General features: G+C 38.2%; 23 non-coding genes across 23 annotated transcripts; all 23 read left to right on the top strand.

Annotated features, from left to right (window-relative positions):
* The first annotated feature begins 1540 nt into the window (after window positions 1–1540).
* Trnar-acg (transfer RNA arginine (anticodon ACG)) lies at window positions 1541–1613 on the top strand. The gene has a single exon. It is a non-coding gene; the product is annotated as a tRNA-Arg (tRNA).
* A 354-nt stretch (window positions 1614–1967) lies between these two features.
* Trnar-ucg (transfer RNA arginine (anticodon UCG)) lies at window positions 1968–2040 on the top strand. Its single transcript has one exon. It is a non-coding gene; the product is annotated as a tRNA-Arg (tRNA).
* A 1655-nt stretch (window positions 2041–3695) lies between these two features.
* Trnar-acg (transfer RNA arginine (anticodon ACG)) lies at window positions 3696–3768 on the top strand. Its single transcript has one exon. It is a non-coding gene; the product is annotated as a tRNA-Arg (tRNA).
* Window positions 3769–4122: 354 nt separating this feature from the next.
* Trnar-ucg (transfer RNA arginine (anticodon UCG)) lies at window positions 4123–4195 on the top strand. The gene has a single exon. It is a non-coding gene; the product is annotated as a tRNA-Arg (tRNA).
* A 1656-nt stretch (window positions 4196–5851) lies between these two features.
* Window positions 5852–5924, top strand: Trnar-acg (transfer RNA arginine (anticodon ACG)). Its single transcript has one exon. It is a non-coding gene; the product is annotated as a tRNA-Arg (tRNA).
* A 354-nt stretch (window positions 5925–6278) lies between these two features.
* On the top strand, window positions 6279–6351 carry Trnar-ucg (transfer RNA arginine (anticodon UCG)). The gene has a single exon. It is a non-coding gene; the product is annotated as a tRNA-Arg (tRNA).
* Window positions 6352–8007: 1656 nt separating this feature from the next.
* Window positions 8008–8080, top strand: Trnar-acg (transfer RNA arginine (anticodon ACG)). The gene has a single exon. It is a non-coding gene; the product is annotated as a tRNA-Arg (tRNA).
* Window positions 8081–8434: 354 nt separating this feature from the next.
* Trnar-ucg (transfer RNA arginine (anticodon UCG)) lies at window positions 8435–8507 on the top strand. Its single transcript has one exon. It is a non-coding gene; the product is annotated as a tRNA-Arg (tRNA).
* A 1656-nt stretch (window positions 8508–10163) lies between these two features.
* On the top strand, window positions 10164–10236 carry Trnar-acg (transfer RNA arginine (anticodon ACG)). Its single transcript has one exon. It is a non-coding gene; the product is annotated as a tRNA-Arg (tRNA).
* A 354-nt stretch (window positions 10237–10590) lies between these two features.
* Window positions 10591–10663, top strand: Trnar-ucg (transfer RNA arginine (anticodon UCG)). Its single transcript has one exon. It is a non-coding gene; the product is annotated as a tRNA-Arg (tRNA).
* A 2083-nt stretch (window positions 10664–12746) lies between these two features.
* On the top strand, window positions 12747–12819 carry Trnar-ucg (transfer RNA arginine (anticodon UCG)). Its single transcript has one exon. It is a non-coding gene; the product is annotated as a tRNA-Arg (tRNA).
* A 1656-nt stretch (window positions 12820–14475) lies between these two features.
* On the top strand, window positions 14476–14548 carry Trnah-aug (transfer RNA histidin (anticodon AUG)). Its single transcript has one exon. It is a non-coding gene; the product is annotated as a tRNA-His (tRNA).
* A 354-nt stretch (window positions 14549–14902) lies between these two features.
* Trnar-ucg (transfer RNA arginine (anticodon UCG)) lies at window positions 14903–14975 on the top strand. The gene has a single exon. It is a non-coding gene; the product is annotated as a tRNA-Arg (tRNA).
* A 1652-nt stretch (window positions 14976–16627) lies between these two features.
* On the top strand, window positions 16628–16700 carry Trnar-acg (transfer RNA arginine (anticodon ACG)). The gene has a single exon. It is a non-coding gene; the product is annotated as a tRNA-Arg (tRNA).
* A 354-nt stretch (window positions 16701–17054) lies between these two features.
* Window positions 17055–17127, top strand: Trnar-ucg (transfer RNA arginine (anticodon UCG)). The gene has a single exon. It is a non-coding gene; the product is annotated as a tRNA-Arg (tRNA).
* A 1653-nt stretch (window positions 17128–18780) lies between these two features.
* Trnar-acg (transfer RNA arginine (anticodon ACG)) lies at window positions 18781–18853 on the top strand. The gene has a single exon. It is a non-coding gene; the product is annotated as a tRNA-Arg (tRNA).
* A 354-nt stretch (window positions 18854–19207) lies between these two features.
* Trnar-ucg (transfer RNA arginine (anticodon UCG)) lies at window positions 19208–19280 on the top strand. The gene has a single exon. It is a non-coding gene; the product is annotated as a tRNA-Arg (tRNA).
* A 1652-nt stretch (window positions 19281–20932) lies between these two features.
* Window positions 20933–21005, top strand: Trnar-acg (transfer RNA arginine (anticodon ACG)). Its single transcript has one exon. It is a non-coding gene; the product is annotated as a tRNA-Arg (tRNA).
* A 353-nt stretch (window positions 21006–21358) lies between these two features.
* Trnar-ucg (transfer RNA arginine (anticodon UCG)) lies at window positions 21359–21431 on the top strand. The gene has a single exon. It is a non-coding gene; the product is annotated as a tRNA-Arg (tRNA).
* Window positions 21432–23083: 1652 nt separating this feature from the next.
* Window positions 23084–23156, top strand: Trnar-acg (transfer RNA arginine (anticodon ACG)). The gene has a single exon. It is a non-coding gene; the product is annotated as a tRNA-Arg (tRNA).
* A 353-nt stretch (window positions 23157–23509) lies between these two features.
* Window positions 23510–23582, top strand: Trnar-ucg (transfer RNA arginine (anticodon UCG)). Its single transcript has one exon. It is a non-coding gene; the product is annotated as a tRNA-Arg (tRNA).
* A 1652-nt stretch (window positions 23583–25234) lies between these two features.
* Trnar-acg (transfer RNA arginine (anticodon ACG)) lies at window positions 25235–25307 on the top strand. Its single transcript has one exon. It is a non-coding gene; the product is annotated as a tRNA-Arg (tRNA).
* A 353-nt stretch (window positions 25308–25660) lies between these two features.
* Trnar-ucg (transfer RNA arginine (anticodon UCG)) lies at window positions 25661–25733 on the top strand. The gene has a single exon. It is a non-coding gene; the product is annotated as a tRNA-Arg (tRNA).
* Window positions 25734–27095: the final 1362 nt, after the last annotated feature.

The raw sequence follows: 27095 nt of genomic DNA, 5'->3' as shown, positions 1-27095 counted from the left end.
AAATTGAAATCAAATCTCGACGTTCCAAAAATATTTAGATGTTTATACGCTCCATTTAGTCGCTGTATGCTCGCCGGGCGTTGTGGCGCACGCCTGTAATCCAGTTACTTGGAAGCTGGAGTTGTTGAACAACTTGAAACTGGGAAATGTGGGGTACTTGGACCTATGTCGAGCAGGTGTCCGCGCTAAGCTCAGCGTCAATATGGCCGTCTTATGGGAACGTAAGGTGTCCAGGTTGTCCAAGAAGGAACGAACCGGGTCAGGTCCGTAAGGGAGCAGCCAAGAGTTCCTGCGTTGACCAGTAGCCAGACAGCACCCGTGAATAGGCCGAGTCTCGTAGCCCGGTTAATATAATTGGACTCAACTCTCTTTTGTTAAAACCATTCTGTTTCGTGTATGGTACACTGCTGACTTAATTAGTTTGTACACACATTCGGCCGTAAAACTTATTTTAATGCGTAAAAATCAAACTTCAAATATTAACATAAAAGCAGTAGTTTTGTAAACGTACGAAAAGTTTCTCATCGCGTAAAGATAATATTACGAGTGCTATGTATGAAGGAAACGTGTTTGTGAAAAACTTAAACTTTTCTAAGTTTGTTAGACTCTTACGTAAGGCTTTTAAAATACGTTTCCACCAATCAGTGCCAACATGGTCGGTATTGTGTTTTGGCCTTGGAATTATCCTAGAAAATGAAGTGTTTCCAATTTTAAGATGGCGTTCAAGATGTAGGTAAAACTTGGCATGAGAAAAACGAAAATTTGTATTTCAAGATGGGTCAAACACCAAAAATGCCATAAAATCTTTGTTTGTTTTTTCATACAGTAAATTTGCTTACTAAAAACTGATTACTCAAAAAATCCTCCATTGGGCTCTCTGAAATTTCGAATGTCAGTTCAGTATGCTTTGAACTACCATTCCATAAAATGCCATCAAAAAACCATGATTCAAACATTTTTCACAGAGGCGCAAAATATACACTAAAAGTTTTGGTTTAAAAAACCCAATCTTAGCTATTTTCATGCTAATTTTTAGCCTAATTCTGCACGAGTCCCGGGACATTAAAGCACGCCAACTGCTATTGCAATTTCTAGGCTACAAAACATGCTGCTTTCTGATTGGTCTAAATAGCTTCTTTAAAGCCCTACGTAGGAGTACAACAAATTCATAAAGATCTTAGTTTTAGGTCTTTGACCCCTCTTAAGGGCAAACTATCCAATCTATATATTAATCCTATTTACAGCGGGAGTTAGAGGTACGTGAATTCTGTCATATACGAGTATGGTGTAATCGTAGGCATTCCTATACTTTGTATGCAAAAGGTAATCGCGACTGTATTCTTGGTAATGTTACTACAAATTAAGTGATAAAATCAGACATTTGCCCCTTCTTCAAATATATACAATACATCTCCTAAAACACGAACCTTGACGTAACTAATGTTTTGTTATGTATAAATGCATTTAATATATTGAAATTTTAACTGAGGTAAATTCATTATTACAGGGATTACGTAAATGACATTTTGTAAAAACTTGTGGGTGCGTGGCGCAATGGATAACGCGTCTGACTACGGATCAGAAGATTCCAGGTTCGAATCCTGGCGCGCTCGTTCAAGCTTTTTACGAATTCGTAGGCAATCAAAGCTAATAAGATATTTTTGCTTAGTTTTAAAATCCAAATATCTACCAGTTTATTTTACCGAGAAAGGATTTGAGACATATGAAGTTTATATTTGACGGACACGAGCAATCTCTTCCATGTGGTGAAATTGTTAGTTTAAGCACGACTCAGGAGCACTTTTGCAATTAACTGGTGCAGGGGGATCTGTCATGCATTTAACGATATTTTCAGGTCAGTCCTGTACTTGGAAGAACTTGCCATGTGAACGAGGTTCACCACCAATCAAATTAGATTACACCAACCTCGTATTGATGGAAGTTACGCTGATTGCTTTTCCTTGACAGGGCACGTAGCGTAATGGATAACGCGTCTGACTTCGGATCAGAAGATTGCAGGTTCGAGTCCTGCCGTGCTCGCTTTCGAATGAATCAACTCACAGTATAAAAGCCAACTATTGGCTTATTCTCACAATGTACGTTTGTAAAGTTTGAGGCAGTTTTTATAGAACCAAATTGAGATTTATTTGTTTTGTAAATTGAAATCAAATCTCGACGTTCCAAAAATATTTAGATGTTTATACGCTCCATTTAGTCGCTGTATGCTCGCCGGGCGTTTTGGCGCACGCCTGTAATCCAGTTACTTGGAAGCTGGAGTTGTTGAACAACTTGAAACTGGGAAATGTGGGGTACTTGGACCTATGTCGAGCAGGTGTCCGCGCTAAGCTCAGCGTCAATATGGCCGTCTTATGGGAACGTAAGGTGTCCAGGTTGTCCAAGAAGGAACGAACCGGGTCAGGTCCGTAAGGGAGCAGCCAAAAGTTCCTGCGTTGACCAGTAGCGGGACAGCACCCGTGAATAGGCCGAGTCTCGTAGCCCGGTTAATATAATTGGACTCAACTCTCTTTTGTTAAAACCATTCTGTTTCGTGTATGGTACACTGCTGACTTAATTAGTTTGTACACAAATTGGGCCGTAAAACTTATTTTAATGCGTAAAAATCAAACCTCAAATATTAACATAAAAGCAGTAGTTTTGTAAACGTACGAAAAGTTTCTCATCGCGTAAAGATAATATTACGAGTGCTATGTATGAAGGAAACGTGTTTGTGAAAAACTTAAACTTTTCTAAGTTTGTTAGACTCTTACGTAGGGCTTTTAAAATACGTTTCCACCAATCAGTGCCAACATGGTCGGTATTGTGTTTTGGCCTTGGAATTATCCTAGAAAATGAAGTGTTTCCAATTTTAAGATGGCGTTCAAGATGTAGGTAAAACTTGGCATGAGAAAAACGAAAATTTGTATTTCAAGAGGGGTCAAACACCAAAAATGCCATAAAATCTTTGTTTGTTTTTCATACAGTAAATTTGCTTACTAAAAACTGATTACTCAAAAATTCCTCCATTGGGCTCTCTGAAATTTCGAATGTCAGTTCATTATGCTTTGAACTACCATTCCATAAAATGCCATCAAAAAACCATGATTCAAACATTTTTCACAGAAGCGCAAAATATACACAAAAAGTTTTGGTTTAGAAAACCCAATCTTAGCTATTTTCATGCTAATTTTTAGCCTAATTCTGCACGAGTCCCGGGACATTAAAGCACGCCAACTGCTAGTGCAATTTCTAGGCTACAAAACATGCTGCCTTCTGATTGGTCTAAATAGCTTCTTTAAAGCCCTACGTAGGAGTACAACAAATTCATAAAGATCTTAGTTATAGGTCTTTGACCCCTATTAAGGGCAAAATATCCAATCTATATATTAATCCTATTTACAGCGGGAGTTAGAGGTACGTGAATTCTGTCATATACGAGTATGGTGTAATCGTAGGCATACCTATACTTTGTATGCAAAAGGTAATCGCGACTGTATTCTTGGTAATGTTACTACAAATTACGTTTTAAAATCAGACATTTGCCCCTTCTTCAAATATATACAATACATCTCCTAAAACACGAACCTTGACGTAACTAATGTTTTGTTATGTATAAATGCATTTAATATATTGAAATTTCAATTGAGGTAAATTCATTATTACAGGGATTACGTAAATGACATTTTGTAAAAACTTGTGGGTGCGTGGCGCAATGGATAACGCGTCTGACTACGGATCAGAAGATTCCAGGTTCGAATCCTGGCTCGCTCGTTCAAGCTTTTTACGAATTCGTAGACAATCAAAACTAATAAGATATTTTTGCTTAGTTTTAAAATCCAAATATCTACCAGTTTATTTTACCGAGAAAGGATTTGAGACATATGAAGTTTATATTTGACGGACACGAGCAATCTGTTCCATGTGGTGAAATTGTTAGTTTAAGCACGACTCAGGAGCACTTTTGCAATTAACTGGTGCAGGGGGATCTGTCATGCATTTAACGATATTTTCAGGTCAGTCCTGTACTTGGAAGAACTTGCCATGTGAACGAGGCTCACCACCAATCAAATTAGATTACACCAACCTCGTATTGATGGAAGTTACGCTGATTGCTTTTCCTTGACAGGGCACGTAGCGTAATGGATAACGCGTCTGACTTCGGATCAGAAGATTGCAGGTTCGAGTCCTGCCGTGCTCGCTTTCGAATGAATCAACTCACAGTATAAAAGCCAACTATTGGCTTATTCTCACAATGTACGTTTGTAAAGTTTGAGGCAGTTTTTATAGAACCAAATTGAGATTTATTTGTTTTGTAAATTGAAATCAAATCTCGACGTTCCAAAAATATTTAGATGTTTATACGCTCCATTTAGTCGCTGTATGCTCGCCGGGCGTTTTGGCGCACGCCTGTAATCCAGTTACTTGGAAGCTGGAGTTGTTGAACAACTTGAAACTGGAAAATGTGGGGTACTTGGACCTATGTCGAGCAGGTGTCCGCGCTAAGCTCAGCGTCAATATGGCCGTCTTATGGGAACGTAAGGTGTCCAGGTTGTCCAAGAAGGAACGAACCGGGTCAGGTCCGTAAGGGAGCAGCCAAGAGTTCCTGCGTTGACCAGTAGCGGGACAGCACCCGTGAATAGGCCGAGTCTCGTAGCCCGGTTAATATAATTGGACTCAACTCTCTTTTGTTAAAACCATTCTGTTTCGTGTATGGTACACTGCTGACTTAATTAGTTTGTACACAAATTGGGCCGTAAAACTTATTTTAATGCGTAAAAATCAAACTTCAAATATTAACATAAAAGCAGTAGTTTTGTAAACGTACGAAAAGTTTCTCATCGCGTAAAGATAATATTACGAGTGCTATGTATGAAGGAAACGTGTTTGTGAAAAACTTAAACTTTTCTAAGTTTGTTAGACTCTTACGTAGGGCTTTTAAAATACGTTTCCACCAATCAGTGCCAACATGGTCGGTATTGTGTTTTGGCCTTGGAATTATCCTAGAAAATGAAGTGTTTCCAATTTTAAGATGGCGTTCAGGATGTAGGTAAAACTTGGCATGAGAAAAACGAAAATTTGTATTTCAAGAGGGGTCAAACACCAAAAATGCCATAAAATCTTTGTTTGTTTTTTCATACAGTAAATTTGCTTACTAAAAACTGATTACTCAAAAATTCCTCCATTGGGCTCTCTGAAATTTCGAATGTCAGTTCAGTATGCTTTGAACTACCATTCCATAAAATGCCATCAAAAAAACATGATTCAAATATTTTTCACAGAGGCGCAAAATATACACTAAAAGTTTTGGTTTAAAAAACACAATCTTAGCTATTTTCATGCTAATTTTTAGCCTAATTCTGCACGAGTCCCGGGACATTAAAGCACGCCAACTGCTATTGCAATTTCTAGGCTACAAAACATGCTGTTTTCTGATTGGTCTAAATAGCTTCTTTAAAGCCCTACGTAGGAGTACAACAAATTCATAAAGATCTTAGTTTTAGGTCTTTGACCCCTCTTAAGGGCAAACTATCCAATCTATATATTAATCCTATTTACAGCGGGAGTTAGAGGTACGTGAATTCTGTCATATACGAGTATGGTGTAATCGTAGGCATACCTATACTTTGTATGCAAAAGGTAATCGCGACTATATTCTTGGTAATGTTACTACAAATTAAGTGATAAAATCAGACATTTGCCCCTTCTTCAAATATATACAATACATCTCCTAAAACACGAACCTTGACGTAACTAATGTTTTGTTATGTATAAATGCATTTAATTTATTGAAATTGTAACTGAGGTAGATTCATTATTACAGGGATTACGTAAATGACATTTTGTAAAAACTTGTGGGTGCGTGGCGCAATGGATAACGCGTCTGACTACGGATCAGAAAATTCCAGGTTCGAATCCTGGCGCGCTCGTTCAAGCTTTTTACGAATTCGTAGACAATCAAAGCTAATAAGATATTTTTGCTTAGTTTTAAAATCCAAATATCTACCAGTTTATTTTACCGAGAAAGGATTTGAGACATATGAAGTTTATATTTGACGGACACGAACAATCTGTTCCATGTGGTGAAATTGTTAGTTTAAGCACGACTCAGGAGCACTTTTGCAATTAACTGGTGCAGGGGGATCTGTCATGCATTTAACGATATTTTCAGGTCAGTCCTGTACTTGGAAGAACTTGCCATGTGAACGAGGTTCACCACCAATCAAATTAGATTACACCAACCTCGTATTGATGGAAGTTACGCTGATTGCTTTTCCTTGACAGGGCACGTAGCGTAATGGATAACGCGTCTGACTTCGAATCAGAAGATTGCAGGTTCGAGTCCTGCCGTGCTCGCTTTCGAATGAATCAACTCACAGTATAAAAGCCAACTATTGGCTTATTCTCACAATGTACGTTTGTAAAGTTTGAGGCAGTTTTTATAGAACCAAATTGAGATTTATTTGTTTTGTAAATTGAAATCAAATCTCGACGTTCCAAAAATATTTAGATGTTTATACGCTCCATTTAGTCGCTGTATGCTCGCCGGGCGTTTTGGCGCACGCCTGTAATCCAGTTACTTGGAAGCTGGAGTTGTTGAACAACTTGAAACTGGGAAATGTGCGGTACTTGGACCTATGTCGAGCAGGTGTCCGCGCTAAGCTCAGCGTCAATATGGCCGTCTTATGGGAACGTAAGGTGTCCAGGTTGCCCAAGAAGGAACGAACCGGGTCAGGTCCGTAAGGGAGCAGCCAAAAGTTCCTGCGTTGACCAGTAGCGGGACAGCACCCGTGAATAGGCCGAGTCTCGTAGCCCGGTTAATATAATTGGACTCAACTCTCTTTTGTTAAAACCATTCTGTTTCGTGTATGGTACACTGCTGACTTAATTAGTTTGTACACAAATTGGGCCGTAAAACTTATTTTAATGCGTAAAAATCAAACTTCAAATATTAACATAAAAGCAGTAGTTTTGTAAACGTACGAAAAGTTTCTCATCGCGTAAAGATAATATTACGAGTGCTATGTATGAAGGAAACGTGTTTGTGAAAAACTTAAACTTTTCTAAGTTTGTTAGACTCTTACGTAGGGCTTTTAAAATACGTTTCCACCAATCAGTGCCAACATGGTCGGTATTGTGTTTTGGCCTTGGAATTATCCTAGAAAATGAAGTGTTTCCAATTTTAAGATGGCGTTCAGGATGTAGGTAAAACTTGGCATGAGAAAAACGAAAATATGTATTTCAAGAGGGGTCAAACACCAAAAATGCCATAAAATCTTTGTTTGTTTTTTCATACAGTAAATTTGCTTACTAAAAACTGATTACTCAAATATTCCTCCATTGGGCTCTCTGAAATTTCGAATGTCAGTTCATTATGCTTTGAACTACCATTCCATAAAATGCCATCAAAAAACCATGATTCAAACATTTTTCACAGAGGCGCAAAATATACACAAAAAGTTTTGGTTTAGAAAACCCAATCTTAGCTATTTTCATGCTAATTTTTAGCCTAATTCTGCACGAGTCCCGGGATATTAAAGCACGCCAACTGCTAGTGCAATTTCTAGGCTACAAAACATGCTGCCTTCTGATTGGTCTAAATAGCTTCTTTAAAGCCCTACGTAGGAGTACAACAAATTCATAAAGATCTTAGTTATAGGTCTTTGACCCCTATTAAGGGCAAAATATCCAATCTATATATTAATCCTATTTACAGCGGGAGTTAGAGGTACGTGAATTCTGTCATATACGAGTATGGTGTAATCGTAGGCATACCTATACTTTGTATGCAAAAGGTAATCGCGACTGTATTCTTGGTAATGTTACTACAAATTACGTTTTAAAATCAGACATTTGCCCCTTCTTCAAATATATACAATACATCTCCTAAAACACGAACCTTGACGTAACTAATGTTTTGTTATGTATAAATGCATTTAATATATTGAAATTTCAACTGAGGTAAATTCATTATTACAGGGATTACGTAAATGACATTTTGTAAAAACTTGTGGGTGCGTGGCGCAATGGATAACGCGTCTGACTACGGATCAGAAGATTCCAGGTTCGAATCCTGGCTCGCTCGTTCAAGCTTTTTACGAATTCGTAGACAAACAAAACTAATAAGATATTTTTGCTTAGTTTTAAAATCCAAATATCTACCAGTTTATTTTACCGAGAAAGGATTTGAGACATATGAAGTTTATATTTGACGGACACGAGCAATCTGTTCCATGTGGTGAAATTGTTAGTTTAAGCACGACTCAGGAGCACTTTTGCAATTAACTGGTGCAGGGGGATCTGTCATGCATTTAACGATATTTTCAGGTCAGTCCTGTACTTGGAAGAACTTGCCATGTGAACGAGGCTCACCACCAATCAAATTAGATTACACCAACCTCGTATTGATGGAAGTTACGCTGATTCCTTTTCCTTGACAGGGCACGTAGCGTAATGGATAACGCGTCTGACTTCGGATCAGAAGATTGCAGGTTCGAGTCCTGCCGTGCTCGCTTTCGAATGAATCAACTCACAGTATAAAAGCCAACTATTGGCTTATTCTCACAATGTACGTTTGTAAAGTTTGAGGCAGTTTTTATAGAACCAAATTGAGATTTATTTGTTTTGTAAATTGAAATCAAATCTCGACGTTCCAAAAATATTTAGATGTTTATACGCTCCATTTAGTCGCTGTATGCTCGCCGGGCGTTGTGGCGCACGCCTGTAATCCAGTTACTTGGAAGCTGGAGTTGTTGAACAACTTGAAACTGGGAAATGTGGGGTACTTGGACCTATGTCGAGCAGGTGTCCGCGCTAAGCTCAGCGTCAATATGGCCGTCTTATGGGAACGTAAGGTGTCCAGGTTGTCCAAGAAGGAACGAACCGGGTCAGGTCCGTAAGGGAGCAGCCAAGAGTTCCTGCGTTGACCAGTAGCGGGACAGCACCCGTGAATAGGCCGAGTCTCGTAGCCCGGTTAATATAATTGGACTCAACTCTCTTTTGTTAAAACCATTCTGTTTCGTGTATGGTACACTGCTGACTTAATTAGTTTGTACACAAATTGGGCCGTAAAACTTATTTTAATGCGTAAAAATCAAACTTCAAATATTAACATAAAAGCAGTAGTTTTGTAAACGTACGAAAAGTTTCTCATCGCGTAAAGATAATATTACGAGTGCTATGTATGAAGGAAACGTGTTTGTGAAAAACTTAAACTTTTCTAAGTTTGTTAGACTCTTACGTAGGGCTTTTAAAATACGTTTCCACCAATCAGTGCCAACATGGTCGGTATTGTGTTTTGGCCTTGGAATTATCCTAGAAAATGAAGTGTTTCCAATTTTAAGATGGCGTTCAGGATGTAGGTAAAACTTGGCATGAGAAAAACGAAAATTTGTATTTCAAGAGGGGTCAAACACCAAAAATGCCATAAAATCTTTGTTTGTTTTTTCATACAGTAAATTTGCTTACTAAAAACTGATTACTCAAAAATTCCTCCATTGGGCTCTCTGAAATTTCGAATGTCAGTTCAGTATGCTTTGAACTACCATTCCATAAAATGCCATCAAAAAAACATGATTCAAACATTTTTCACAGAGGCGCAAAATATACACTAAAAGTTTTGGTTTAAAAAACACAATCTTAGCTATTTTCATGCTAATTTTTAGCCTAATTCTGCACGAGTCCCGGGACATTAAAGCACGCCAACTGCTATTGCAATTTCTAGGCTACAAAACATGCTGTTTTCTGATTGGTCTAAATAGCTTCTTTAAAGCCCTACGTAGGAGTACAACAAATTCATAAAGATCTTAGTTATAGGTCTTTGACCCCTATTAAGGGCAAACTATCCAATCTATATATTAATCCTATTTACAGCGGGAGTTAGAGGTACGTGAATTCTGTCATATACGAGTATGGTGTAATCGTAGGCATACCTATACTTTGTATGCAAAAGGTAATCGCGACTATATTCTTGGTAATGTTACTACAAATTAAGTGATAAAATCAGACATTTGCCCCTTCTTCAAATATATACAATACATCTCCTAAAACACGAACCTTGACGTAACTAATGTTTTGTTATGTATAAATGCATTTATTTTATTGAAATTGTAACTGAGGTAGATTCATTATTACAGGGATTACGTAAATGACATTTTGTAAAAACTTGTGGGTGCGTGGCGCAATGGATAACGCGTCTGACTACGGATCAGAAGATTCCAGGTTCGAATCCTGGCGCGCTCGTTCAAGCTTTTTACGAATTCGTAGACAATCAAAGCTAATAAGATATTTTTGCTTAGTTTTAAAATCCAAATATCTACCAGTTTATTTTACCGAGAAAGGATTTGAGACATATGAAGTTTATATTTGACGGACACGAGCAATCTGTTCCATGTGGTGAAATTGTTAGTTTAAGCACGACTCAGGAGCACTTTTGCAATTAACTGGTGCAGGGGGATCTGTCATGCATTTAACGATATTTTCAGGTCAGTCCTCTACTTGGAAGAACTTGCCATGTGAACGAGGTTCACCACCAATCAAATTAGATTACACCAACCTCGTATTGATGGAAGTTACGCTGATTGCTTTTCCTTGACAGGGCACGTAGCGTAATGGATAACGCGTCTGACTTCGAATCAGAAGATTGCAGGTTCGAGTCCTGCCGTGCTCGCTTTCGAATGAATCAACTCACAGTATAAAAGCCAACTATTGGCTTATTCTCACAATGTATGTTTGTAAAGTTTGAGGCAGTTTTTATAGAACCAAATTGAGATTTATTTGTTTTGTAAATTGAAATCAAATCTCGACGTTCCAAAAATATTTAGATGTTTATACGCTCCATTTAGTCGCTGTATGCTCGCCGGGCGTTTTGGCGCACGCCTGTAATCCAGTTACTTGGAAGCTGGAGTTGTTGAACAACTTGAAACTGGGAAATGTGCGGTACTTGGACCTATGTCGAGCAGGTGTCCGCGCTAAGCTCAGCGTCAATATGGCCGTCTTATGGGAAGGTAAGGTGTCCAGGTTGCCCAAGAAGGAACGAACCGGGTCAGGTCCGTAAGGGAGCAGCCAAAAGTTCCTGCGTTGACCAGTAGCTGGACAGCACCCGTGAATAAGCCGAGTCTCGTAGCCCGGTTAATATAATTGGACTCAACTCTCTTTTGTTAAAACCATTCTGTTTCGTGTATGGTACACTGCTGACTTAATTAGTTTGTACACAAATTGGGCCGTAAAACTTATTTTAATGCGTAAAAATCAAACTTCAAATATTAACATAAAAGCAGTAGTTTTGTAAACGTACGAAAAGTTTCTCATCGCGTAAAGATAATATTACGAGTGCTATGTATGAAGGAAACGTGTTTGTGAAAAACTTAAACTTTTCTAAGTTTGTTAGACTCTTACGTAGGGCTTTTAAAATACGTTTCCACCAATCAGTGCCAACATGGTCGGTATTGTGTTTTGGCCTTGGAATTATCCTAGAAAATGAAGTGTTTCCACTTTTAAGATGGCGTTCAAGATGTAGGTTAAACTTGGCATGAGAAAAACGAAAATATGTATTTCAAGAGGGGTCAAAATCCAAAAATGCCATAAAATCTTTGTTTGTTTTTTCATACAGTAAATTTGCTTACTAAAAACTGATTACTCAAAAATTCCTCCATTGGGCTCTCTGAAATTTTGAATGTCAGTTCATTATGCTTTGAACTACCATTCCATAAAATGCCATCAAAAATCCATCATTCAAACATTTTTCACAGAGGCGCAAAATATACACTAAAAGTTTTGGTTTAGAAAACCCAATCTTAGCTATTTTCATGCTAATTTTTAGCCTAATTCTGCACGAGTCCCGGGACATTAAAGCACGCCAACTGCTAGTGCAATTTCTAGGCTACAAAACATGCTGCCTTCTGATTGGTCTAAATAGCTTCTTTAAAGCCCTACGTAGGAGTACAACAAATTCATAAAGATCTTAGTTTTAGGTCTTTGACCCCTATTAAGGGCAAAATATCCAATCTATATTATAATCCTATTTACAGCGGGAGTTAGAGGTACGTGAATTCTGTCATATACGAGTATGGTGTAATCGTAGGCATACCTATACTTTGTATGCAAAAGGTAATCGCGACTGTATTCTTGGTAATGTTACTACAAATTACGTTTTAAAATCAGACATTTGCCCCTTCTTCAAATATATACAATACATCTCCTAAAACACGAACCTTGACGTAACTAATGTTTTGTTATGTATAAATGCATTTAATATATTGAAATTTTAACTGAGGTAAATTCATTATTACAGGGATTACGTAAATGACATTTTGTAAAAACTTGTGGGTGCGTGGCGCAATGGATAACGCGTCTGACTACGGATCAGAAGTATCCAGGTTTGAATCCTGGCTCGCTCGTTCAAGCTTTTTACGAATTCGTAGACAATCAAAACTAATAAGATATTTTTGCTTAGTTTTAAAATCCAAATATCTACCAGTTTATTTTACCGAGAAAGGATTTGAGACATATGAAGTTTATATTTGACGGACACGAGCAATCTGTTCCATGTGGTGAAATTGTTAGTTTAAGCACGACTCAGGAGCACTTTTGCAATTAACTGGTGCAGGGGGATCTGTCATGCATTTAACGATATTTTCAGGTCAGTCCTGTACTTGGAAGAACTTGCCATGTGAACGAGGTTCACCACCAATCAAATTAGATTACACCAACCTCGTATTGATGGAAGTTACGCTGAATGCTTTTCCTTGACAGGGCACGTAGCGTAATGGATAACGCGTCTGACTTCGGATCAGAAGATTGCAGGTTCGAGTCCTGCCGTGCTCGCTTTCGAATGAATCAACTCACAGTATAAAAGCCAACTATTGGCTTATTCTCACAATGTACGTTTGTAAAGTTTGAGGCAGTTTTTATAGAAACAAATTGAGATTTATTTATTTTGTAAATTGAAATCAAATCTCGACGTTCCAAAAATATTTAGATGTTTATACGCTCCATTTAGTCGCTGTATGCTCGCCGGGCGTTGTGGCGCACGCCTGTAATCCAGTTACTTGGAAGCTGGAGTTGTTGAACAACTTGAAACTGGGAAATGTGCGGTACTTGGACCTATGTCGAGCAGGTGTCCGCGCTAAGCTCAGCGTCAATATGGCCGTCTTATGGGAACGTAAGGTGTCCAGGTTGTCCAAGAAGGAACGAACCGGGTCAGGTCCGTAAGGGAGCAGCCAAGAGTTCCTGCATTGACCAGTAGCCGGACAGCACCCGTGAATAGGCCGAGTCTCGTAGCCCGGTTAATATAATTGGACTCAACTCTCTTTTGTTAAAACCATTCTGTTTCGTGTATGGTACACTGCTGACTTAATTAGTTTGTACACACATTGGGCCGTAAAACTTATTTTAATGCGTAAAAATCAAACTTCAAATATTAACATAAAAGCAGTAGTTTTGTAAACGTACGAATAGTTTCTCATCTCGTAAAGATAATATTACGAGTGCTATGTATGAAGGAAACGTGTTTGTGAAAAACTTAAACTTTTCTAAGTTTGTTAGACTCTTACGTAGGGCTTTTAAAATACGTTTCCACCAATCAGTGCCAACATGGTCGGTATTGTGTTTTGGCCTTGGAATTATCCTAGAAAATGAAGTGTTTCCAATTTTAAGATGGCGTTCAAGATGTAGGTAAAACTTGGCATGAGAAAAACGAAAATTTGTATTTCAAGGGGGGTCAAACACCAAAAATGCCATAAAATCTTTGTTTGTTTTTTCATACAGTAAATTTGCTTACTAAAAACTGATTACTCAAAAATTCCTCCATTGGGCTCTCTGAAATTTCGAATGTCAGTTCAGTATGCTTTGAACTACCATTCCATAAAATGCCATCAAAAAACCATGATTCAAACATTTTTCACAGAGGCGCAAAATATACACTAAAAGTTTTGGTTTAAAAAACCCAATCTTAGCTATTTTCATGCTAATTTTTAGCCTAATTCTGCACGAGTCCCGGGACATTAAAGCACGCCAACTGCTATTGCAATTTCTAGGCTACAAAACATGCTGCCCTCTGATTGGTCTAAATAGCTTCTTTAAAGCCCTACGTAGGAGTACAACAAATTCATAAAGATCTTAGTTTTAGGTCTTTGACCCCTCTTAAGGGCAAACTATCCAATCTATATATTAATCCTATTTACAGCGGGAGTTAGAGGTACGTGAATTCTGTCATATACGAGTATGGTGTAATCGTAGGCATACCTATACTTTGTATGCAAAAGGTAATCGCGACTGTATTCTTGGTAATGTTACTACAAATTAAGTGATAAAATCAGACATTTGCCCCTTCTTCAAATATATACAATACATCTCCTAAAACACGAACCTTGACGTAACTAATGTTTTGTTATGTATAAATGCATTTAATATATTGAAATTTTAACTGAGGTAAATTCATTATTACAGGGATTACGTAAATGACATTTTGTAAAAACTTGTGGGTGCGTGGCGCAATGGATAACGCGTCTGACTATGGATCAGAAGATTCCAAGTTCGAATCCTGGCGCGCTCGTTCAAGCTTTTTACGAATTCGTAGACAATCAAAGCTAATAAGATATTTTTGCTTAGTTTTAAAATCCAAATATCTACCAGTTTATTTTACCGAGAAAGGATTTGAGACATATGAAGTTTATATTTGACGGACACGAGCAATCTGTTCCATGTGGAGAAATTGTTAGTTTAAGCACGACTCAGGAGCACTTTTGCAATTAACTGGTGCAGGGGGATCTGTCATGCATTTAACGATATTTTCAGGTCAGTCCTGTACTTGGAAGAACTTGCCATGTGAACGAGGTTCACCACCAATCAAATTAGATTACACCAACCTCGTATTGATGGAAGTTACGCTGATTGCTTTTCCTTGACAGGGCACGTAGCGTAATGGATAACGCGTCTGACTTCGGATCAGAAGATTGCAGGTTCGAGTCCTGCCGTGCTCGCTATCGAATGAATCAACTCACAGTATAAAAGCCAACTATTGGCTTATTCTCACAATGTACGTTTGTAAAGTTTGAGGCAGTTTTTATAGAACCAAATTGAGATTTATTTGTTTTGTAAATTGAAATCAAATCTCGACGTTCCAAAAATATTTAGATGTTTATACGCTCCATTTAGTCGCTGTATGCTCGCCGGGCGTTTTGGCGCACGCCTGTAATCCAGTTACTTGGAAGCTGGAGTTGTTGAACAACTTGAAACTGGGAAATGTGGGGTACTTGGACCTATGTCGAGCAGGTGTCCGCGCTAAGCTCAGCGTCAATATGGCCGTCTTATGGGAACGTAAGGTGTCCAGGTTGTCCAAGAAGGAACGAACCGGGTCAGGTCCGTAAGGGAGCAGCCAAAAGTTCCTGCGTTGACCAGTAGCGGGACAGCACCCGTGAATAGGCCGAGTCTCGTAGCCCGGTTAATATAATTGGACTCAATCTCTTTTGTTAAAACCATTCTGTTTCGTGTATGGTACACTGCTGACTTAATTAGTTTGTACACACATTGGGCCGTAAAACTTGTTTTAATGTGTAAAAAAGAAACTTCAAATATTTACATAAAAACAGTGGTTCTGTAAATGAACGAAAAGGTTCTCATCGCGTAAAGATAATATTACGAGTGCTATGTATGAAAGAAACGTATCTGTGAAAAACTTAAACTTTTCTGAGTTTGTTAGACTCTTACGTAAGGCTTTTAAAATATGTTTTAGCCAATCAGGGGCAATATGGTCGATTTTGTGTTTTGGCCTTGGAATTATCCTAGAAAATGAATTGTTTCAAATTTTAAGATCGCCTTCAAGACGTACGTAAAATTTGGCATGAGTAAGAAGAAAATTTGTATTTCAGGAGGGGCTAAACACCAAAAATGCCATAAAATCTTTGTTTGTATTTTTATACAGTGATTTTACTGAAAGACTGTTTGCTCAAAAAATCTTTTATGGGGCTCTCTGAAATTTTGCATGGCAATTTAGTATGCTTTGAACTACAATATCATTCCATAAAAAGCCATCAAAAAACATGATTCAAACGTTTTTTCCAAAGACGCAAAATAAACACTAAAATTTTGGTCTAAAAATCGATCTTGGCTACATTCGTACTACTTTTTAGCCTAATTCTGCACGCGACCTGGGACATTGAAGCACGCCAACTGCAAGGGTAGTTCCCAGGATTGAAAACATGCTGTTTTTCGATTGGCCTAAAGTGCTATTTTAAAGCCCTACGTAGGAGTACAACAAATTCATAAAGATCTTAGTTTTTGGTGTTTGACGCCCCCTTAAGGTCAAAATATGCAATCTATATATTAATCCTATATACAGCGGGAGATAGAGGTATGTGAAATCTGTCGTATACCAGTATGGTGTAGTCGCAGGCATACCTATACTTTGTATGCAAAAAGTAATCGCGACTGTATTCTTGGTAATTTTACTACACATTAGGTCATAAAATCAGACTCTTGCCCCTTCTTCAAATATACACCGTACATCTCCTAAAACAAGCACCTTGACGTAACCAAAGTTTTGGTATGTACAAATGCATTTAAAGTTTTAAAATTTTAACTGAGGTAAATTCATTTAAATCGCATTACGAAATCTATATTTGTAAAAACTTGTGGGTGCGTGGCGCAATGGATAACGCGTCTGACTACGGATCAGAAGATTCCAGGTTCGAATCCTGGCGTGCTCGTTCAAACTTTCTACGAATCCGTAGACAATCAAAACTATTGAGAAACCTTTGCTTAGTTTTAAAATCCAAATATCTTCCAGTTTCATTTACCGAGAAAGGATTTGAGACATATGAAGTTTATACTTGACGGACACGGGCAATCTCTTCCATGTGGTGAAATTGTTAGTTTAAGCAGAACTCAAGAGCACTTTTGCAAATAGCTGGTGCAGGATGATCTTTCACGCATTTAACGAAATTTTCAGGTCAGTCCTTTACTTGTAAGGATTTGCCATGTGAACGAGATGCTGCACAAACGGATTCAGATTACACCAATCTCGTATTGATGTAAGTTACGTTGAATACTTTTCTTTAACAGGGCACGTAGCTTAATGGATAACGCGTCTGACTTCGGATCAGAAGATTGCAGGTTCGAGTCCTGCCGTGCACGATTTCGAATGTATCCATTCGCAGAATAAACGCAAAACATTGGTTTATTCACACAATGTATATTTGTAAACATTGAGGCAGTTTTCAAAGAACCAAATTGGGATTTATTTGTTTCGTATATGGAAATCAAATCTCGACGTTCCAAAAATAATTTGATGTTTATACGCTCCATTTAGTGGCTGTAGGCTCGCCGGGCGTTGTGGCGCGCGCCTGTAATCCAGTTACTTGGAAGCTGGAGTTGTTGAACAACTTGAAACTGGGAAATGTGCGGTACTTGGACCTATGTCGAGCAGGTGTCCGCGCTAAGCTCAGCGTCAATATGGTCGTCTTATGGAAACTTAAGGTGTCCAGGTTGTCTAAGGAGGAACGAACCGTGTCAGGTCCGAAAGGGAGCAGCCAAAAGTTCCCGCGTTGACCAGTAGCGGGACAGCACCCGTGAATAGGCCGAGTGTCGTAGCCCGGTTAATATAGCTGGACTCAACTCTTTTTTGCTAAAAGCTTCCTGTTTCGTGCATGGTACATTGCAGACTTAATTAATTTGTACACACATTGGGCCGTAAAACTTGTTTTAATGTGTAAAAAAGAAACTTCAAATATTTACATAAAAACAGTGGTTCTGTAAATGAACGAAAAGGTTCTCATCGCGTAAAGATAATATTACGAGTGCTATGTATGAAAGAAACGTATCTGTGAAAAACTTAAACTTTTCTGAGTTTGTTAGACTCTTACGTAAGGCTTTTAAAATATGTTTTAGCCAATCAGGGGCAATATGGTCGATTTTGTGTTTTGGCCTTGGAATTATCCTAGAAAATGAATTGTTTCAAATTTTAAGATCGCCTTCAAGACGTACGTAAAATTTGGCATGAGTAAGAAGAAAATTTGTATTTCAGGAGGGGCTAAACACCAAAAATGCCATAAAATCTTTGTTTGTATTTTTATACAGTGATTTTACTGAAAGACTGTTTGCTCAAAAAATCTTTTATGGGGCTCTCTGAAATTTTGCATGGCAATTTAGTATGCTTTGAACTACAATATCATTCCATAAAAAGCCATCAAAAAACATGATTCAAACGTTTTTTACAAAGACGCAAAATAAACACTAAAATTTTGGTCTAAAAATCGATCTTGGCTACTTTCATACTACTTTTTAGCCTAATTCTGCACGCGACCTGGGACATTGAAGCACGACAACTGCAAGGGTAGTTCCCAGGATTGAAAACATGGTGTTTTTCGATTGGCCTAAAGTGCTATTTTAAAGCCCTACGTAGGAGTACAACAAATTCATAAAGATCTTAGTTTTTGGTGTTTGACGCCCCCTTAAGGTCAAAATATGCAATCTATATATTAATCCTATATACAGCGGGAGATAGAGGTATGTGAAATCTGTCGTATACCAGTATGGTGTAGTCGCAGGCATACCTATACTTTGTATGCATAAAGTAATCGCGACTGTATTCTTGGTAATTTTACTACACATTAAGTCATAAAATCAGACTCTTGCCCCTTCTTCAAATATACACCGTACATCTCCTAAAACAAGCACCTTGACATAACCAAAGTTTTGGTATGTACAAATGCATTTAAAGTTTTAAAATTTTAACTGAGGTAAATTAATTTAAATCGCATTACGAAATCGATATTTGTAAAAGCTTGTGGGTGCGTGGCGCAATGGATAACGCGTCTGACTACGGATCAGAAGATTCCAGGTTCGAATCCTAGCGTGCTCGTTCAAACTTTCTACGAATCCGTAGACAATCAAAACTATTGAGAAACCTTTGCTTAGTTTTAAAATCCAAATATCTTCCAGTTTCATTTACCGAGAAAGGATTTGAGACATATGAAGTTTATACTTGACGGACACGGGCAATCTCTTCCATGTGGTGAAATTGTTAGTTTAAGCAGAACTCAAGAGCACTTTTGCAAATAGCTGGTGCAGGATGATCTTTCACGCATTTAACGAAATTTTCAGGTCAGTCCTTTACTTGTAAGGATTTGCCATGTGAACGAGATGCTGCACAAACGGATTCAGATTACACCAATCTCGTATTGATGTAAGTTACGTTGAATACTTTACGTTAACAAGGCACGTAGCGTAATGGATAACGCGTCTGACTTCGGATCAGAAGATTGCAGGTTCGAGTCCTGCCGTGCTCGATTTCGAATGTATCCATTCGCAGTATAAACGCAAAACATTGGTTTATTCACACAATGTATATTTGTAAACATTGAGGCAGTTTTCAAAGAACCAAATTGGGATGTATTTGTTTCGTATATGGAAATCAAATCTCGACGTTCCAAAATTAATTTGATGTTTATAAGCTCCATTTAGTGGCTGTAGGCTCGCCGGGGTTTTGGCGCGCGCCTGTAATCCAGTTACTTGGAAGCTGGAGTTGTTGAACAACTTGAAACTGGGAAATGTGCGGTACTTGGACCTATGTCGAGCAGGTGTCCGCGCTAAGCTCAGCGTCAATATGGTCGTCTTATGGAAACTTAAGGTGTCCAGGTTGTCTAAGGAGGAACGAACCGGGTCAGGTCCGAAAGGGAGCAGCCCAAAGTTCCCGCGTTGACCAGTAGCGGGACAGCACCCGTGAATAGGCCGAGTGTCGTAGCCCGGTTAATATAGCTGGACTCAACTCTTTTTTGCTAAAAGCTTCCTGTTTCGTGCATGGTACATTGCAGACTTAATTAATTTGTACACACATTGGGCCGTAAAACTTGTTTTAATGTGTAAAAAAGAAACTTCAAATATTTACATAAAAACAGTGGTTCTGTAAATGAACGAAAAGGTTCTCATCGCGTAAAGATAATATTACGAGTGCTATGTATGAAAGAAACGTATCTGTGAAAAACTTAAACTTTTCTGAGTTTGTTAGACTCTTACGTAAGGCTTTTAAAATATGTTTTAGCCAATCAGGGGCAATATGGTCGATTTTGTGTTTTGGCCTTGGAATTATCCTAGAAAATGAATTGTTTCAAATTTTAAGATCGCCTTCAAGACGTACGTAAAATTTGGCATGAGTAAGAAGAAAATTTGTATTTCAGGAGGGGCTAAACACCAAAAATGCCATAAAATCTTTGTTTGTATTTTTATACAGTGATTTTACTGAAAGACTGTTTGCTCAAAAAATCTTTTATGGGGCTCTCTTAAATTTTGCATGGCAATTTAGTATGCTTTGAACTACAATATCATTCCATAAAAAGCCATCAAAAAACATGATTCAAACGTTTTTTACAAAGACGCAAAATAAACACTAAAATTTTGGTCTAAAAATCGATCTTGGCTACATTCATACTACTTTTTAGCCTAATTCTGCACGCGACCTGGGACATTGAAGCACGACAACTGCAAGGGTAGTTCCCAGGATTGAAAACATGCTGTTTTTCGATTGGCCTAAAGTGCTATTTTAAAGCCCTACGTAGGAGTACAACAAATTCATAAAGATCTTAGTTTTTGGTGTTTGACGCCCCCTTAAGGTCAAAATATGCAATCTATATATTAATCCTATATACAGCGGGAGATAGAGGTATGTGAAATCTGTCGTATACCAGTATGGTGTAGTCGCAGGCAAACCTATACTTTGTATGCAAAAAGTAATCGCGACTGTATTCTTGGTAATTTTACTACACATTAGGTCATAAAATCAGACTCTTGCCCCTTCTTCAAATATACACCGTACATCTCCTGAAACAAGCACCTTGACGTAACCAAAGTTTTGGTATGTACAAATGCATTTAAAGTTTTAAAATTTTAACTGAGGTAAATTCATTTAAATCGCATTACGAAATCTATATTTGTAAAAGCTTGTGGGTGCGTGGCGCAATGGATAACGCGTCTGACTACGGATCAGAAGTTTCCAGGTTCGAATCCTGGCGTGCTCGTTCAAACTTTCTACGAATCCGTAGACAATCAAAACTATTGAGAAACCTTTGCTTAGTTTTAAAATCCAAATATCTTCCAGTTTCATTTACCGAGAAAGGATTTGAGACATTGAAGTTTATATTTGACGGACACGGGCAATCTCTTCCATGTGGTGAAATTGTTAGTTTAAGCAGAACTCAAGAGCACTTTTGCAAATAGCTGGTGCAGGATGATCTTTCACGCATTTAACGAAATTTTCATGTCAGTCCTTTACTTGTAAGGATTTGCCATGTGAACGAGATGCTGCACAAACGGATTCAGATTACACCAATCTCGTATTGATGTAAGTTACGTTGAATACTTTACTTTAACAGGGCACGTAGCGTAATGGATAACGCGTCTGACTTCGGATCAGAAGATTGCAGGTTCGAGTCCTGCCGTGCTCGATTTCGAATGTATCCATTCGCAGTATAAACGCAAAACATTGGTTTATTCACACAATGTATATTTGTAAACATTGAGGCAGTTTTCAAAGAACCAAATTGGGATGTATTTGTTTCGTATATGGAAATCAAATCTCGACGTTCCAAAATTAATTTGATGTTTATAAGCTCCATTTAGTGGCTGTAGGCTCGCCGGGGTTTTGGCGCGCGCCTGTAATCCAGTTACTTGGAAGCTGGAGTTGTTGAACAACTTGAAACTGGGAAATGTGCGGTACTTGGACCTATGTCGAGCAGGTGTCCGCGCTAAGCTCAGCGTCAATATGGTCGTCTTATGGAAACTTAAGGTGTCCAGGTTGTCTAAGGAGGAACGAACCGGGTCAGGTCCGAAAGGGAGCAGCCCAAAGTTCCCGCGTTGACCAGTAGCGGGACAGCACCCGTGAATAGGCCGAGTGTCGTAGCCCGGTTAATATAGCTGGACTCAACTCTTTTTTGCTAAAAGCTTCCTGTTTCGTGCATGGTACATTGCAGACTTAATTAATTTGTACACACATTGGGCCGTAAAACTTGTTTTAATGTGTAAAAAAGAAACTTCAAATATTTACATAAAAACAGTGGTTCTGTAAATGAACGAAAAGGTTCTCATCGCGTAAAGATAATATTACGAGTGCTATGTATGAAAGAAACGTATCTGTGAAAAACTTAAACTTTTCTGAGTTTGTTAGACTCTTACGTAAGGCTTTTAAAATATGTTTTAGCCAATCAGGGGCAATATGGTCGATTTTGTGTTTTGGCCTTGGAATTATCCTAGAAAATGAATTGTTTCAAATTTTAAGATCGCCTTCAAGACGTACGTAAAATTTGGCATGAGTAAGAAGAAAATTTGTATTTCAGGAGGGGCTAAACACCAAAAATGCCATAAAATCTTTGTTTGTATTTTTATACAGTGATTTTACTGAAAGACTGTTTGCTCAAAAAATCTTTTATGGGGCTCTCTTAAATTTTGCATGGCAATTTAGTATGCTTTGAACTACAATATCATTCCATAAAAAGCCATCAAAAAACATGATTCAAACGTTTTTTACAAAGACGCAAAATAAACACTAAAATTTTGGTCTAAAAATCGATCTTGGCTACATTCATACTACTTTTTAGCCTAATTCTGCACGCGACCTGGGACATTGAAGCACGACAACTGCAAGGGTAGTTCCCAGGATTGAAAACATGCTGTTTTTCGATTGGCCTAAAGTGCTATTTTAAAGCCCTACGTAGGAGTACAACAAATTCATAAAGATCTTAGTTTTTGGTGTTTGACGCCCCCTTAAGGTCAAAATATGCAATCTATATATTAATCCTATATACAGCGGGAGATAGAGGTATGTGAAATCTGTCGTATACCAGTATGGTGTAGTCGCAGGCAAACCTATACTTTGTATGCAAAAAGTAATCGCGACTGTATTCTTGGTAATTTTACTACACATTAGGTCATAAAATCAGACTCTTGCCCCTTCTTCAAATATACACCGTACATCTCCTGAAACAAGCACCTTGACGTAACCAAAGTTTTGGTATGTACAAATGCATTTAAAGTTTTAAAATTTTAACTGAGGTAAATTCATTTAAATCGCATTACGAAATCTATATTTGTAAAAGCTTGTGGGTGCGTGGCGCAATGGATAACGCGTCTGACTACGGATCAGAAGTTTCCAGGTTCGAATCCTGGCGTGCTCGTTCAAACTTTCTACGAATCCGTAGACAATCAAAACTATTGAGAAACCTTTGCTTAGTTTTAAAATCCAAATATCTTCCAGTTTCATTTACCGAGAAAGGATTTGAGACATTGAAGTTTATATTTGACGGACACGGGCAATCTCTTCCATGTGGTGAAATTGTTAGTTTAAGCAGAACTCAAGAGCACTTTTGCAAATAGCTGGTGCAGGATGATCTTTCACGCATTTAACGAAATTTTCATGTCAGTCCTTTACTTGTAAGGATTTGCCATGTGAACGAGATGCTGCACAAACGGATTCAGATTACACCAATCTCGTATTGATGTAAGTTACGTTGAATACTTTACTTTAACAGGGCACGTAGCGTAATGGATAACGCGTCTGACTTCGGATCAGAAGATTGCAGGTTCGAGTCCTGCCGTGCTCGATTTCGAATGTATCCATTCGCAGTATAAACGCAAAACATTGGTTTATTCACACAATGTATATTTGTAAACATTGAGGCAGTTTTCAAAGAACCAAATTGGGATTTATTTGTTTCGTATATGGAAATCAAATCTCGACGTTCCAAAAATAATTTGATGTTTATACGCTCCATTTAGTGGCTGTAGGCTCGCCGGGCGTTGTGGCGCGCGCCTGTAATCCAGTTACTTGGAAGCTGGAGTTGTTGAACAACTTGAAACTGGGAAATGTGCGGTACTTGGACCTATGTCGAGCAGGTGTCCGCGCTAAGCTCAGCGTCAATATGGTCGTCTTATGGAAACTTAAGGTGTCCAGGTTGTCTAAGGAGGAACGAACCGGGTCAGGTCCGAAAGAGAGCAGCCAAATGTTCCCGCGTTGACCAGTAGCGGAACAGCACCCGTGAATAGGCCGAGTGTCGTAGCCCGGTTAATATAGTTGGACTCAACTCTTTTTTGCTAAAAGCTTCCTGTTTCGTGCATGGTACATTGCAGACTTAATTAATTTGTACACACATTGGGCCGTAAAACTTGTTTTAATGTGTAAAAAGAAACTTCAAATATTTACATAAAAACAGTGGTTCTGTAAATGAACGAAAAGGTTCTCATCGCGTAAAGATAATATTACGAGTGCTATGTATGAAAGAAACGTATCTGTGAAAAACTTAAACTTTTCTGAGTTTGTTAGACTCTTACGTAAGGCTTTTAAAATATGTTTTAGCCAATCAGGGGCAATATGGTCGATTTTGTGTTTTGGCCTTGGAATTATCCTAGAAAATGAATTGTTTCAAATTTTAAGATCGCCTTCAAGACGTACGTAAAATTTGGCATGAGTAAGAAGAAAATTTGTATTTCAGGAGGGGCTAAACACCAAAAATGCCATAAAATCTTTGTTTGTATTTTTATACAGTGATTTTACTGAAAGAATGTTTGCTCAAAAAATCTTTTATGGGGCTCTCTCAAATTTTGCATGGCAATTTAGTATGCTTTGAACTACAATATCATTCCATAAAAAGCCATCAAAAAACATGATTCAAACGTTTTTTACAAAGACGCAAAATAAACACTAAAATTTTGGTCTAAAAATCGATCTTGGCTACTTTCATACTACTTTTTAGCCTAATTCTGCACGCGACCTGGGACATTGAAGCACGCCAACTGCAAGGGTAGTTCTCAGGATTGAAAACATGCTGTTTTTCGATTGGCCTAAAGTGCTATTTTAAAGCCCTACGTAGGAGTACAACAAATTCATAAAGATCTTAGTTTTTGGTGTTTGACGCCACCTTAAGGTCAAAATATGCAATCTATATATTAATCCTATATACAGCGGGAGATAGAGGTATGTGAAATCTGTCGTATACCAGTATGGTGTAGTCGCAGGCATACCTATACTTTGTATGCAAAAAGTAATCGCGACTGTATTCTTGGTAATTTTACTACACATTAGGTCATAAAATCAGACTCTTGCCCCTTCTTCAAATATACACCGTACATCTCCTGAAACAAGCACCTTGACGTAACCAAAGTTTTGGTATGTACAAATGCATTTAAAGTTTTAAAATTTTAACTGAGGTAAATTCATTTAAATCGCATTACGAAATCTATATTTGTAAAAGCTTGTGGGTGCGTGGCGCAATGGATAACGCGTCTGACTACGGATCAGAAGTTTCCAGGTTCGAATCCTGGCGTGCTCGTTCAAACTTTCTACGAATCCGTAGACAATCAAAACTATTGAGAAACCTTTGCTTAGTTTTAAAATCCAAATATCTTCCAGTTTCATTTACCGAGAAAGGATTTGAGACATTGAAGTTTATATTTGACGGACACGGGCAATCTCTTCCATGTGGTGAAATTGTTAGTTTAAGCAGAACTCAAGAGCACTTTTGCAAATAGCTGGTGCAGGATGATCTTTCACGCATTTAACGAAATTTTCATGTCAGTCCTTTACTTGTAAGGATTTGCCATGTGAACGAGATGCTGCACAAACGGATTCAGATTACACCAATCTCGTATTGATGTAAGTTACGTTGAATACTTTACTTTAACAGGGCACGTAGCGTAATGGATAACGCGTCTGACTTCGGATCAGAAGATTGCAGGTTCGAGTCCTGCCGTGCTCGATTTCGAATGTATCCATTCGCAGTATAAACGCAAAACATTGGTTTATTCACACAATGTATATTTGTAAACATTGAGGCAGTTTTCAAAGAACCAAATTGGGATTTATTTGTTTCGTATATGGAAATCAAATCTCGACGTTCCAAAAATAATTTGATGTTTATACGCTCCATTTAGTGGCTGTAGGCTCGCCGGGCGTTGTGGCGCGCGCCTGTAATCCAGTTACTTGGAAGCTGGAGTTGTTGAACCACTTGAAACTGGGAAATGTGCGGTACTTGGACCTATGTCGAGCAGGTGTCCGCGCTAAGCTCAGCGTCAATATGGTCGTCTTATGGAAACTTAAGGTGTCCAGGTTGTCTAAGGAGGAACGAACCGGGTCAGGTCCGAAAGAGAGCAGCCAAATGTTCCCGCGTTGACCAGTAGCGGAACAGCACCCGTGAATAGGCCGAGTGTCGTAGCCCGGTTAATATAGTTGGACTCAACTCTTTTTTGCTAAAAGCTTCCTGTTTCGTGCATGGTACATTGCAGACTTAATTAATTTGTACACACATTGGGCCGTAAAACTTGTTTTAATGTGTAAAAAGAAACTTTAAATATTTACATAAAAACAGTGGTTCTGTAAATGAACGAAAAGGTTCTCATCGCGTAAAGATAATATTACGAGTGCTATGTATGAAAGAAACGTATCTGTGAAAAACTTAAACTTTTCTGAGTTTGTTAGACTCTTACGTAAGGCTTTTAAAATATGTTTTAGCCAATCAGGGGCAATATGGTCGATTTTGTGTTTTGGCCTTGGAATTATCCTAGAAAATGAATTGTTTCAAATTTTAAGATCGCCTTCAAGACGTACGTAAAATTTGGCATGAGTAAGAAGAAAATTTGTATTTCAGGAGGGGCTAAACACCAAAAATGCCATAAAATCTTTGTTTGTATTTTTATACAGTGATTTTACTGAAAGACTGTTTGCTCAAAAAATCTTTTATGGGGCTCTCTCAAATTTTGCATGGCAATTTAGTATGCTTTGAACTACAATATCATTCCATAAAAAGCCATCAAAAAACATGATTCAAACGTTTTTTACAAAGACGCAAAATAAACACTAAAATTTTGGTCTAAAAATCGATCTTGGCTACTTTCATACTACTTTTTAGCCTAATTCTGCACGCGACCTGGGACATTGAAGCACGACAACTGCAAGGGTAGTTCCCAGGATTGAAAACATGCTGTTTTTCGATTGGCCTAAAGTGCTATTTTAAAGCCCTACGTAGGAGTACAACAAATTCATAAAGATCTTAGTTTTTGGTGTTTGACGCCCCCTTAAGGTCAAAATATGCAATCTATATATTAATCCTATATACAGCGGG

The sequence above is a fragment of the Clavelina lepadiformis genome, chromosome 7, assembly GCF_947623445.1.
Source record: "Clavelina lepadiformis chromosome 7, kaClaLepa1.1, whole genome shotgun sequence".
Lineage (NCBI taxonomy): Eukaryota > Metazoa > Chordata > Ascidiacea > Aplousobranchia > Clavelinidae > Clavelina > Clavelina lepadiformis.
This window is presented reverse-complemented; position numbering and strand designations above follow the sequence as displayed.